The sequence below is a fragment of the Phoca vitulina genome, unplaced genomic scaffold (assembly GCF_004348235.1).
Source record: "Phoca vitulina isolate PV1807 unplaced genomic scaffold, GSC_HSeal_1.0 scaffold1, whole genome shotgun sequence".
NCBI lineage: Eukaryota > Metazoa > Chordata > Mammalia > Carnivora > Phocidae > Phoca > Phoca vitulina.
Genome location: NW_022589704.1, coordinates 78,809,609 through 78,822,506, shown reverse-complemented (window position 1 = coordinate 78,822,506; position 12,898 = coordinate 78,809,609). Strand labels below are relative to the sequence as shown.

The 12,898-nt window shown below is 37.9% G+C and overlaps 1 long non-coding RNA gene across 2 annotated transcripts in view; it reads left to right on the top strand.

Annotated features, from left to right (window-relative positions):
- LOC116645020 overlaps nucleotides 1-2,061 on the top strand; it is a 218,077-nt gene extending 216,016 nt beyond the window's left edge. For both annotated transcript variants that reach the window (XR_004301895.1, XR_004301876.1), the window contains one exon: nucleotides 1,939-2,061. This is a non-coding gene — a long non-coding RNA (uncharacterized LOC116645020). The remainder of the gene's footprint in view (nucleotides 1-1,938) is intronic.
- Nucleotides 2,062-12,898: the final 10,837 nt, after the last annotated feature.

Below are 12,898 nucleotides of genomic sequence, written 5' to 3'. Positions count from 1 at the left end.
TAGACCCTTTTTATCCTTCGCCAATCAACCTATTCTCTTCATCCGGGATTAGTAAGCTTCCTCTATTAATTTATTCTTTCCTGAAGAGTTGATTCGTCCTCTTTCAGAGAAGAAATAAAAATCTGAGAGTCATCAGGTAAACACGGCAAAAAAATTCTCAGCATTCATGACATCAGGTTAAAATCAACAATGTGGCATTTCCCTAAAGTGCAATTTAATAGGAAAATACGAAGTCCCACATTTGAATTTAAAAAATTAATTGTTTGAGGGCACCTGGGTGGCTCAGTTGGTTAAGCAGCTGCCTTCAGCTCAGGTCATGTTCTCAGGGTCCTGGAATCGAGCCCCGCGTCGGGCTCCCTGCTCAGTGGGGAGTCTGCCTCTCCCTCTACCTGCTGCTCCCCCTACTTGTTCTCTCCCCTCTCCCCGTGTTAAATAAATACAATAAAATCTTTTAAAAAATTAGCTGTTTGGAACAAAATTAAAGAAACTTAATTTAACAATCTCTTACATGAGTAATAATGAGCAAGTAAAATATAAACTTAAAATACAACTAAGAAAAAAATAACATTTTTAGTTTCTCTCTTAAAGTTGTCAGTAAGTCACCAATTTTTCCTTATGGAAACTGTTTAGCTTTAATTTCATGTGGTTATTAACTTATAATCTATTCCTTATTGAAAACATAATTTTTAATGAGGCACTTTTATTCAAAGTTACTAACATTTTTTTCTCTTTCTGCAGAAAGCAAAAGTTTACAAAAATAGGAACTGACATTGATCTTTTTAAAAATCATAACTTCCTTTTTTATCATATAGAGTTTATTTTCTCTGCCTTTCCAAAATCCGTGAACTTGAAATAATAAGAATATATCCATTCTCATTTTCCATTTAAGAGAAATGTGTCACATCTTAAAATTTGCAATATATAAAATAAAAAATATTTATATGAGTTACATATACCACTTTTATGCCACATATGGTAGACTACTTGAAAAGTTTTTTTTTTTTTTTAAGATTTTATTTATTCATTTGAGACACAGAGATACAGAGAGAGAGAGAGCATGAGGAGGGGGAGAGGCAGAGGGAGAAGCAGGCTCCCTGCTGAGCCAGGAGCCCAATGTGGGACTTGATCCCAGGACCCTGGGATCATAACCTGAGCCAAAGGCAGACACTTAACCATCTGGGCCACCCAGGTGCCCCACTACTTGAAAAGTTTTATTCCTACCTAGGAGAAGGTAGGAGCTATGTTTCTAGATTTTTGCCTTTGGTCAATAATTTCCAAGTAGCATTCTCCCATATATTCTTCTGAGGCCTTGAATGCTGTGTACTCGATGCAAGGTTAGCAATTTGAGCAGGTTTGGTAAATAGCAATCTACTTCGTGAACCGAGTGGTAAAAATCATCACAGTTACTCCAGAGATGGGCCTGTAATTACCCTGCTCTCCCTATCACCTTAAAGAGTAGAGAACTGTATTCCATGGGGTTGAGACCTTGGAGACCTTGGAGGAGAGGCAGTGAAGATTAGAAGCAGGATTCTCTCCAGGAATGGCATGATGGTGGATCTGACAATGGTGTGAATTGTGTGGACAACAGGAGGGCAGTAGGTGCCTCCGGCGCGTCCAGGCCATCAAGGGGGAACCCAACGAAGAGAGTGCTGTATATGTAACTTGTGGAAGGGTTTATAGAACAAAGAGAAGCCCCGCATCCAGCTCCCTTTGTGCTGTAAGGAATCATAAGGTCAGGTGCTACCACTGAGGTGTTGACCCCTCATCACTGTAAATTTATTGCCCATTTTGCCTGATTCTTTACTAAAACACCACGTGTCTCACAGAAGTAATACTTTATCTTTCAAATGCCTGTCATGGCAACTTTGTTCCTCTCCCAAAGCTTTCTCTCACACTATAAACCATTCTGCTTCACTTTTTTTTTTTTTTTTTTTGCAGGGTCCCCTTCCCTGGACCTGTGCTGAGGCTCCGTGTGAATCTCTAAGATCTCCCCGCCGTCATGTAAGGTTTGTCGTGCGCGCGCGCAGGAGCCCATTTTACTGCTCCGCCTTCCTTTTTCCTCACCCCGAGTAGACTGCAGTTTATCAGTGTGCCCGCTTGTTCTCAAGCCTGCTGTAGTCCCTTTAGCACATAGATTAATTTTTCTTCAGAGAGCCAAGAAGGGACATAAGCATTTTCCTACTCGAAAATCTGCCAGAAATTTCAAAACAGTCTAAAAGTGTTAAAGGGTATATGCAGCAAGCTTCTAACTTCTTCCTTTTGCAGAAGCTTACACTTCAGCTCAGGGGCATTTTCTCACCACTTCGCATCCTGCCCACATCCCTATGTGCACACTCTTAGGCATTATTACATCCATGCACTTCTTCCTGACTGGGGACTTAAGTCCTTCTTACATAGGGTCGTGGGTAGAAAGGTTTTTTCAAGAGCATTGTATGGAAGCTGGGAGAGGACAGTTATAAAGGGAGGGTGACATTCTATTACACTTGTGGTTTTGTGGTCACAAGGGATCGAGACCAGATAGAAATGTAAAGAAATAAACAAGTCCATGTTAACACAGCTGTGTACAAGGGTATTCCAGAAAGACCTGAGGTGATCCAGGAAAAAGTTTGGGATGTTTTCTTTTCTTCTTCCACTGACAACAAAATCTACTGTTCCCTTTTGAAATTTTTGGGAAAGAGATGGCAGGTGAGGAGGCTAGAGCTAGATGTGTATACTGCAACTGTTAACCCAAAAGCACAATTGATTTGTCACTATTGGTCTAAAAATAAAATGGGAATGATCCAAGTGAAGCTGAATATAGGATACAATCTAGTTTCCCTCTTTTATTACAATCTTTGGCTACCGGTGATCATTTTGCTTTTCCCTTAGGGAGTAGGAAAGACAGAGGAGGGACAAGATTCACTATAACATTTAAACAACAGTGCTATGGTGCTTGTGATAGCCATCTCAGTGTGATGTCATAAGTAGCTGGTGTTGCCTTGGCAACACTACAATGGTAAACAAAGGTGTTTTCTGGATGGCTAGAGGAAATGTGTCTTTTATACTGTCTCACACCCTCCTGACCCCAACTCCCTACCTTGGGTAGAAAAGATTTTCTTTCCTTTTGCTATAAATCTTCCACCTTGGGATAGACTAAGTGATGGGAGACACTATTTTCTTCCTCTGTTTATTTTTATATTCCACAATTTTACAATGCTGGAAATTTTGTTGAAACAACCACTCAATTTAGAGAATATGATATTGCATATTGAATTCTAAAATCCCCTGTTGTGTGGCATTGCTAAGAATGCACGGGGGGACATTCCGTTATGTGAAATCTCAGGGTTATGACAAGTTTGACAAGATGAGCGTGAATGACTTTACCTCATCTGGCCACACAGCCAAGTCTACTATCGAGGTTCTTGAAAACAGATAAGGCAGATGAGGAATGGCTCTCATGAGACAAATGCAGAGCTGTTGTAACTGGCCTAGAAAAAATAAATCTAGGGCATTTTAAAGCATTGTTTAACGAATAACATAATGTGATGTGAAGAATGATAGAGGACAGGCAACCATGTGGGTTTGTACTCTATAGGCTTCACAATAAAGATTACAAATCATTATTGTTTTGTAAAAGCAAATATACATTTTAAAATTCAACTGGGAAAGGAGGATGGAAGGGAATAAAGTGTGCCAAAAAAAGCATTCATTAAAGTGTTTATTGGTGAACTGTGGCTGTTTTTCATGAGCCACTGATACCTACTCTACTATATAGAAAGACAAAGATAATCCTCAAAGGTAATGTCCCTTGAGATCTTTGCAATATTTCTCAGTTAAGAAGGGCTATCTCCCATGAAGGGAAGGGTTTAATTTTTTTATATAAGGTTAAAAAACAAGATATAATGCATGTCCTTATCAGACACATTAGTATGGATAGCTTTCTTATTTCCTATTTTCTAGGGAAAATTAGATGTTTGGTGGGATGTGGGAGCAGAGGGGGCACACTTTGGGGTAGAGATTGGGAAACAATGGTTGGGACCTAGAGTTTGGGTGAAGATGAGCCTGAGTGATCTTCATCTAACAAACCTGGGTCAAAGTCTATGATCTGGAGGGAAACCATCCAAGGGGGAAGGAACTGGGGACCAGCATTGTTACAAAAGCACTTCTGTTCAGGATAAAGCACATTTCTCTGCTTGCTGAGCCATAGCCTAAAAAAGTAAAGTTTAGTATTTACAATCTCTGTTTCTCAAACTACTGAGAGCAAGTTTCAGGACTATAAAGAGAGGAAGAGAAAAGGAGATTAGCTTGGCATTTGAAAACACATGACCCTCACTGACTATCTGTCTATGGCAACTAAGAGGTTGCAGGAAAAATAATACAGTGATGGGTAGGTAGCAGAGGGAAAGGGAGGAGGTCCACGAAGATGAGAAGAGAGAGGGAAAAGAGAGGCAAGAAACAAAAGTGGTTTCAAAATTTGATTTTTCCTTTATCCTGTCTCCACCTACCACTTCATGATTGCTATAGGTATATAGAGTACCTTAATTTGCGAGCATCTGTTCATCTGATTTGAATTCCATATTCTCTAGGGGAAATTCTGTGATGCAATTGAACATAAAATGTTCGCAGAGCTATTAGTCACAGCAGAGGAGGGAAGGGGGTCTCTTACCTGAAGTGCTGCTTTGAAAATGTCGTCTGATACTCCTGGCTTTCCTAATTAAGTGCTATCAACCCTGCAGATGGTAAAATGATGTATATATTTTGCTGAATTCCCTCAGCAAGGAAGTTGTCAGTGGGGGGAGTGCAATAAGAATAATATTCTTTGAAAAAAGAGAAGGTCCCACTGGAATCTGTAAACTTAAACCAAAGTAAATAACACCTGAAAACTATTTTACAAGAGTATATGAATCTTTGACTTTATGCTAAAAGATTGAGAATCATAAAAAAGAAGCATGTTTTTAAGGAGATTTAAAAGGAGAAAAAGCTTTTAGTCTGACTTTGAAGTCCTACTCTTCTCCATCATCAGTGATTTAGCAAAAGCCAGACAAGTACATAATTCCTAAAGATTTTCAGGGAAAAAATTTCAAAATCATACTACAATTTTGATAAAATTTATCATCCAGAATGAGACATTTTCAAAACTCTAAGGAGACATCTTTATTAAAGATTTTATTTATTTTATTTAGGGAGAGAGACAGAGAGACAGAGAGACAGAGAGACAGAGAAGGAGAGGTTGGGGGAGGGGCAGAGAGAGGTGGGGAGGGAGACATTCTCAAGCAGACTCCCCGCTGAGCACGGAGTCTGATTTGGGACTCGATCCCATGACCCTGAGATCATGGTCTGAGCCGAAAACAAGAGTTGGATGCTTAATCAACTGAGCCACCCAAGCGCCCCTCTCAGGAGTCATTTTAAAAAATAATTATATTAAGACAACATGCATAAGCCAGGAGTGTCCTAGGCAAACCAGACAACGAGTAGTACTGGCCAACCTTCCTTACCTCTATCTTATACAAGTACACAGTTGGTCTTGGAACCACTGCTGCAGATCTTCCTACAGACTGGAGGAGAAGCCACTGTGACATTACTCATTGTGTCCCCACATTGTCAGGTCAGAAAGCTGAGGCCCAAAAAAGTTAAGTACCTCTCCCATGGTCTTATAGCAACCTGTGCGCCATTCTCTCTTGACTCTTAGAGGTAGCCTTCCTGTCATTCCTAGATTGCCAGGAATGTTCCTTATTGACTCCCTGAAACTAATTAACAACCATAACTGTAACACCCCAGGGACAGTTTCAACAGTGTGCTTTCTTTTCCTCAGCACTGGGAACTTATGAATTATACTAATTTTTCTAGGCCTCAATACATGATTGTCTGAGTGCTGTCATATTTATAGTGATGTTCAATTATGAAGTTACAATATTTATTTCTTGATAATAGGCAATAAACTAAATATACCTTTGAATATACTCATGAAGATGAAGTCTTTGAACAAGCCCAAGTTAAAGGATTGTGATTGTCAGCTCATCATTGTTTCTGGATGGTGTGTTCTTTTTCTACTTCCTCTTCTTCTTGAATGGAATTTAGTTTTGTTCATGTGGAGAGAGAAAAAGGAATGTCTAACATTTAAGTCTCTTTGCACTGCTAAACTTTCTCCTCTTAGAAGCAAATACTAGGAATGAACTCTACAGAGCAGAAGCGGAGTAGCAGTAGGAACATGAGGGGCAATGCTTAAGCTGAGTCTTGAGAGAGAGATTTATATCAACAAGGGCTTTAGGATGCTGTATATACAGACCAAAGCATTCAGGAGAATATTGAAAATCAGGAGTTTTTGCAGGGTGGTGGAGTATTTTTGGGAAATGGCACTGAAGAACCCTGCATAATGTGCTAAGGAGCTTAATTTTATTCTGTGTCCAGTGGGGAATGATTGAAGGATTGTATGTAGGAGAGAGATTTGTGGTATGCACCTTTTAAGAAGAAACTCAGGTGGCTTTGAAAAAGCTAGATTGTAGGGGAATGCAACACAATGCAACATAATGCTCGATGAGCAGCTAGGAGACTCTGGCAAAAGCTCCAATAAGAGAGGGCAAATCTGAGCTAAGGACCTGCCTGAGAAGATTGATAAAAATGGATGGTTCAGCAAAAGATTCATGTATTAAACTGATAGGACTAGGTTTTCAAAAAATAAAAATATGTAATGAAAAAATAGTGAACTGTATTATGAAAAATGGAAGAGGAGAGGATGACTAACAGATTTCTAGCTATAGAAACAAGACAGTTGGTGGCATCCTAAACTGAGGTTATTACTGGAGAAAGAGGGAGTATTAGTTGGGTATCAGTAGAATAATGAGTTACATCTCAATATATTACTTTTATGTTTTCATGGAACATCAGACCCAGACGTCCAGAAACAATAAGTATCATCAATCTAACTCTCTTTTCTTTATGGAGATGCTAAGATTCAGAGTAATGAAGTAAATTTAGGAAGATCACCCTTACAGAGGTGGAATTAAAACAAGCCCCTGAGATTCGGTCAAGTTTTGCTGTGTCTCTTTCTGTGAACCAAATTCTCCATGTTATGCCATTATTTATTTGGTTGGTTAAAAGGAAAGTTGGTTGAGTTAATTAACATTTTCATTTCTGTAAAGACTGCCTGAGTATTGCCTTTTTCCTAAGTTACTGCCTTGCACCCTAGGTTTGTTTTGGCATTAATTGTCTGCATTAAGAAATTGCATAAATCCTGCTTGTGAAGCAAAGTTCTGTAAGGAAGATGACACATCTCTGTGATGTCAGGGTTTCCTGAGAGGGTTTTCTAAAAGTTTTTGCTGAAGGCAATAATATACAGTCTGGGTGTCCCCATTTCCTCTTTTTGTTTTATTCTGTGCAGCTGTGTTGGAAGCAAGCAGAGGAAGTAACCAAAAGTGGATCTGGATTAGGATGATTCTCAAACTTCCCTTTCTAGCATCTGTCTTGCTATGGGGCAATTCAAACAGGAGGCGACCTCACAGACAGGCCTTTGTTAGAGCTAACAGCATGTTTTCCTTCTGAGAAATGCCCTTTTGCCTAATGTTGGTTTTGAAAACTATTGGTCATCAAAAATGGAAGTGTTTGACCCTCACTGGGGACCCCAGGGGGTGGTAATATCACTGCTTCCTCAAAGTGAAGGCAGATGTTTGCAGGAGGGGATTGATACTGAGAGAAAGTTTTTTAGGCTCACATAAAAATATCATTAATAAAAGATTAGTATTTTTTAAAAGAAACAAAAAACTTATGGCTTGTTTTTCAGGCTTCAGTGAAAGTTGTCTACAGGACTCCACAGGATATTTTTCATAGGCTGTTTCCAAATCTATGATTTCAACAAGATATTTATTTAAAGTTACAGTGACTCAGAGAAGTTTCTTTGGTTATTTTGTTGTTCGAGCATTAGTAGAAGATAGAACATTTTGGGGTATTAGGTTAAATTTTAATCAGTGGTCTACATTTCCACAATTGCATTTTTTGAAAATATCACAGCATTTTCCAGATATTTATGTTGATTTCTTTCTTTAAAAAGATTTTATTTATTTATTCCAGAGAGAGAGAAAGAGCACAAGCAAGGGAGGGGCAGAGAGAGAGAGGGAGAGGGAGAAGCAGACTCTCTACTGAGCAGGGAGCCCGATGTGGGACTCGATCCCAGGGCCCTGGGATTATGACCTGAGCCGAAGGCAGACACTTCACCAACTGAGCCACCCAGGTGCCCCATACTTTGATTTCTTATAGTGGCTTTGTTCAAGTTGGATTAGCCAGACATGACTCCCACATTTTAAATGCTTGCTGTGACTTTTACCTTGTAAGTCTTATCACCTCTGGCTTATTCTGAATTACTGCTTAGCCAGGAAAAAATTGTGTGGTTTTTTTTTGTTGTTGTTTGGTTTTGCTCTGTTTTGTTGGCTATAGTTAAGGCAGAGCTAGATATTTATGTTTATTTAATCTGTGGCCTTATTGTCTTTGGACAAATTATGTACCTGAACCACTCCCCACCAAATGCATATACATGAGCATAGCCACCCTGAGGAATGTGTCTACTTCAGGGGGATACAGTCTTAAGCTATGACATGTCCTCCAACTTGTGACACCCAGGTTATTAGTCCCACAATCACTGTAGTCAGGAAGTTTCCCACGATCTGTTTCAGGGCTTAGTGGTTAGGATTGTATCCATGTATTAGCCCCACTGTGAATGACATACTTGCTAAAATGTGCACCAGTGGCTTTGACCTCCTTGATCGCATGAAGGAGGGGAAGGAAGGAGAGAGAGGAGTTAAGCTTTGTGACTATCTGATTCCCACGAACGTTTTGCTTGTTTTGTTGCTTTAGCACTATAAGGCAAATGCTACTCACTTCTTTCAAGAAATCCCAGCTGCAGGAGTTGCTGACCACAACAGAGGCTGTTGCCAAAACACTCTATTGGAGTGCTGTTGTGGCCCAGAAATAGTTGCAAATAAGCAGAAGTTCTCAGAAAAAAAAAAAAAAAAAAAGGAAAATTAAAGCTCATGGCTCATGGAAACATTTTAAGATAAAAAGGGGCTTTATATCTGGTTATGTGTATGTAAATGTAGTTTGTGGGTTTAGGGACCAGGTCTGAACTATTGTTCATAGTATTCAGACCCTTTTATCCAAGCAGAGTTAGGGAAATATTTCCTTTGGCTTAGATGAAATCAGATGTCAATTGATGGCTTTGTTATATTTTATTTTAAAAACCTACATACTATGAAAAAGTAAAATATAGTTAATAATTTGGTTACTTTGCTTAGAGAAGATAAACTTTGATATTATAGCTATGGGCAGAATGTACAGCTTGTTCATTTGCTTTTGTACCATTCCATGATGCTATTTCTCTGTGTCATTGGGAAAATTCTTTCACATTCATTATTTTTAGTTTACTGTGACTCAAAGCATGTCATTAATCCTAGGCTGTAAATGGAATATGGCAAGTAGAAGAAAAAAGCATGTAGTTGGATATATCAGTATTATTGTTTCAAGCTACAGGCATAACCCTGGGGTGATGGCACTGGTGAAGATTAGGATGAAGAGCTTCTACCATAGAATGAATTATAATGAGACGTTTTTGGCTTTTGGAGACTTTTAGTGAATCAACAAATAATACTCCTTTTTTCTTTCCTGAGCTTGGAACCTATTGAAAAATAAGACAAAGGCCAAACAAAGAGAGACTGAAATAATAGTTTTATTATGAGTAAAAGCTGCATCAGAGAATATAATTTAATATGGATATCTAATATCTTTCTTTACTCTTCAAAATGGATTTGATTTGGCATTCAAAACTTCAGGCATCCCACTTACAGGGTTGGAGATAGCCCACATGATTGAGAGTAGAACATGATGCCCTCTCTGTATACGCAGCTATCTCCATGTAAGCAAGCACAGCCCTCAAGAGGCTTCCCCCAAACACATCACATTGACTTATCCTCTCCTAGGGAAGTATGGGAAAGGAATGAGGAGAAAGGCCAAGGGAAAGAGCAGAAAACCCCTCATAGAAATATAAGGTAAGAGAAGTTGAGCTCCCCCTTAACATCCATAAGCAGCATAAAGAGAGAGGAGAGTGTGAATTATAATTGCTGAAGAGAGAGAAACGTCAGCACCGTAGAAGTTCTAGGGGTGAAGTAGATAAGACAATAAGCCTACTGGGTTTAGGGGTTAAAAAAGGGGAAAACAAGAGCAAATGGAGAATAGAGACCAGGGTTTATGGCCACTTCTGTTGGTTCAGATGGGCAGGTGAGCAACTGAACAGTACATTTAACAGATTTAAAGGGCTAAGAGAACTAAGACTCCCAAGTTCAGTCAAGGGGGAGATCCTGGTGGACCTTGCTTTCCTGAGATTTGGAACCCCAAAGGGCTGCACCCTAGGAGAAAGGTAAACTGAAAGTAAACAGGTTCTCAAAGAAACTGCAGCTCATTTTAGGATCCTCCTAATCCCTTAACCAATTGAGGTTATCCCAGATTGCAGGTTCTTGTAGGCACCTGATAGAAATTAACAAAAGTACTTCCTGATGGAGTATCCCATCCCAGTCCTCAATTTATTTCTACAAACAATATTACAAATAAAATGTCTGGCACTTAATTTTTAAAAATCCATATACATGAGAAGACAAGATAACATGAATAGAAATGAATGGAAACACCAGACAATAGAAATAGGTAATCAGGGTTTCAGATACTGGTGTTTTCAGACATGGGCCTTTAAAATAACTATTCTTTGTATTGTTCAAAGAGAAAAGAGACAAAAGTGAGAATTCTGGCACAAAAAAATAGAAACTGTAAAATCTAACCATACTGAACTTCTAAATTTAATACTACAGTAACCCAAATTAAGAACTCAGTGGATGGGTTTAGTTGCATATTAGATAGAACTAAAGGAAGAATTGGCAAAATGAAATATGGATGAGAAGATGATATATAGAATGAAGTATGGAGAGACTAAAGGAATGGAATATACAGAAAAGAGCATAAGAGAAGACACAATGAGGGGCACCTGGGTGGCTCAGTTGGCTAAGTGTCTGCCTTCGGCTCAGGCCATGATCCTAGGGTTCTGGGATCAAGCCCCACATCAGGCTTCCTGCTCATCAGGGAGTCTGCTTCTCTCTATCCCTCTGCCTCTCCCCCAGCTTGTGCTCTCTCTCGCTCACTCTCTAAGAAATAAAAAGAGAAGACACAATGAGAAAGTGGAACATATTGAGATCTCAAAAGAAAAGGAGAGAGAATACAGGGCAAAAGCAATATTTGAAAAGAGAATAGCCAAGAACATTTGTAAACTGATGAAAGGTACATAAAATAGCCTCAAAATCTTATGCAGCATAAATTTTTTAAAAAGCATATCTACTATTTATATAAAAGTAAGATTATCAAATAAAAAAGGCAAAGAAAAATTTTAAAAATCATCTGTGGATAGGACTGTTGTTGGTCATGAAAAGACAAAGTAAATGTAAAGAATCAATAATAAGGCTGAGAGCTGATTTCTTAACAGAAACCATGGTAGCCAAGAGGAATCATATACTCCAAATCATGATAGCTGATTGAAAAAAAAAAAAAACAACCAATAAATAAGTATCTTGTGGAAAAATGCTTAGAAAATGAAGGTGAAGTAAAAACATTTTCAATCAAACAAAAAACAACAGATGTTTCTTCACCAGCAGATCCACAATGAAAACAATAGTAGTTTGCAATGTTTAGGCAGAAGAAAAATGACTCCATGTGGAAGCTCAGAGATGCTTCCAAGAGAAAAAAGAAGGCTAAATAATTAATTATTATATAATTACTAAATTAGTATTATCTATATAAAATAATAAAATTTTATGTCATATAGAGAGAATTAAATTATAAAAATGGTGCAGAAGTTGGGAAAATGAAATAAAGTATTAACAATAAATATAATTTTTTACAAGTCTCTAGGGAAGGACTGAAAAATGAGTAAAGAAAAAAACAAAAAACATAAGTTCCAAGTAAGAGGACAGGTGTTAAAGTAATAGAAAATAATCCCAAAAGAAAAAAATAAAGAAGCAAATAAATAACTAAATAAACAAAACAAAACAAAGACATAGAACAAGTGAGATAAATAGTAAAAGAAAAGAGTTTTAATATAGTAGATTTAAATTTTACATGGAAATGTAAAGTTGGATAGCTAAAACAATTTTGAAAAAGAATAATGCGAGGGAGTCATTCTATCTGATTTAAAAACTTATTATATAGCTATAATAAAGACTGTGGTATTGACAGAGGAATGGACATTTTTATCAATGGGATAGAATAACGAACCCAGAAATAGCTCCACACCAGTACTGCCAACTGATTCTTGACAAAGGTCAAAAGCAATTCAATGGGTGAAAGATAATCTTTGTTAACAAATGGTGCTGGCTAATTGGATATCCATATCCCACTCCATAAAAAAAGAACCTAAACCTCATGCAAAAATTAACTAAAAATTGATCATAGATTTAAATGTAAAATATAAAACTATAAAGCTGATAGAAGATAACATAGAATAAGATCTTGAGGACTTAGGGCTTGGTAAAGAGTTCTTAGACATGACACCAAAAGCAAGATCCGTAAAGAAAAAATATTGATAAATAACATTCCATCACAATTAAAAACTTCTGCTGTGCAGAAAACCATGTGAAGAGGATCGAAAGACAGGTTATGGACCAGGAGAAAATATTTACAAACTATAATATCTTACAAAGAGTTCATATCTAGAATATAGAAGAACTCTCAAAACTCAACAGTAAAACACTCCCAATTAGAAAACAGGCAAGAGCTATGAAGAGACATTTCATCAAAGAGGATATATGAGTGGCAAATAAGCACATGAAAAGATGTTCAGCATGACTGGCCATTAGGGAAATCAAATTAGGACCAGAGTGGGACATTACTGCATACC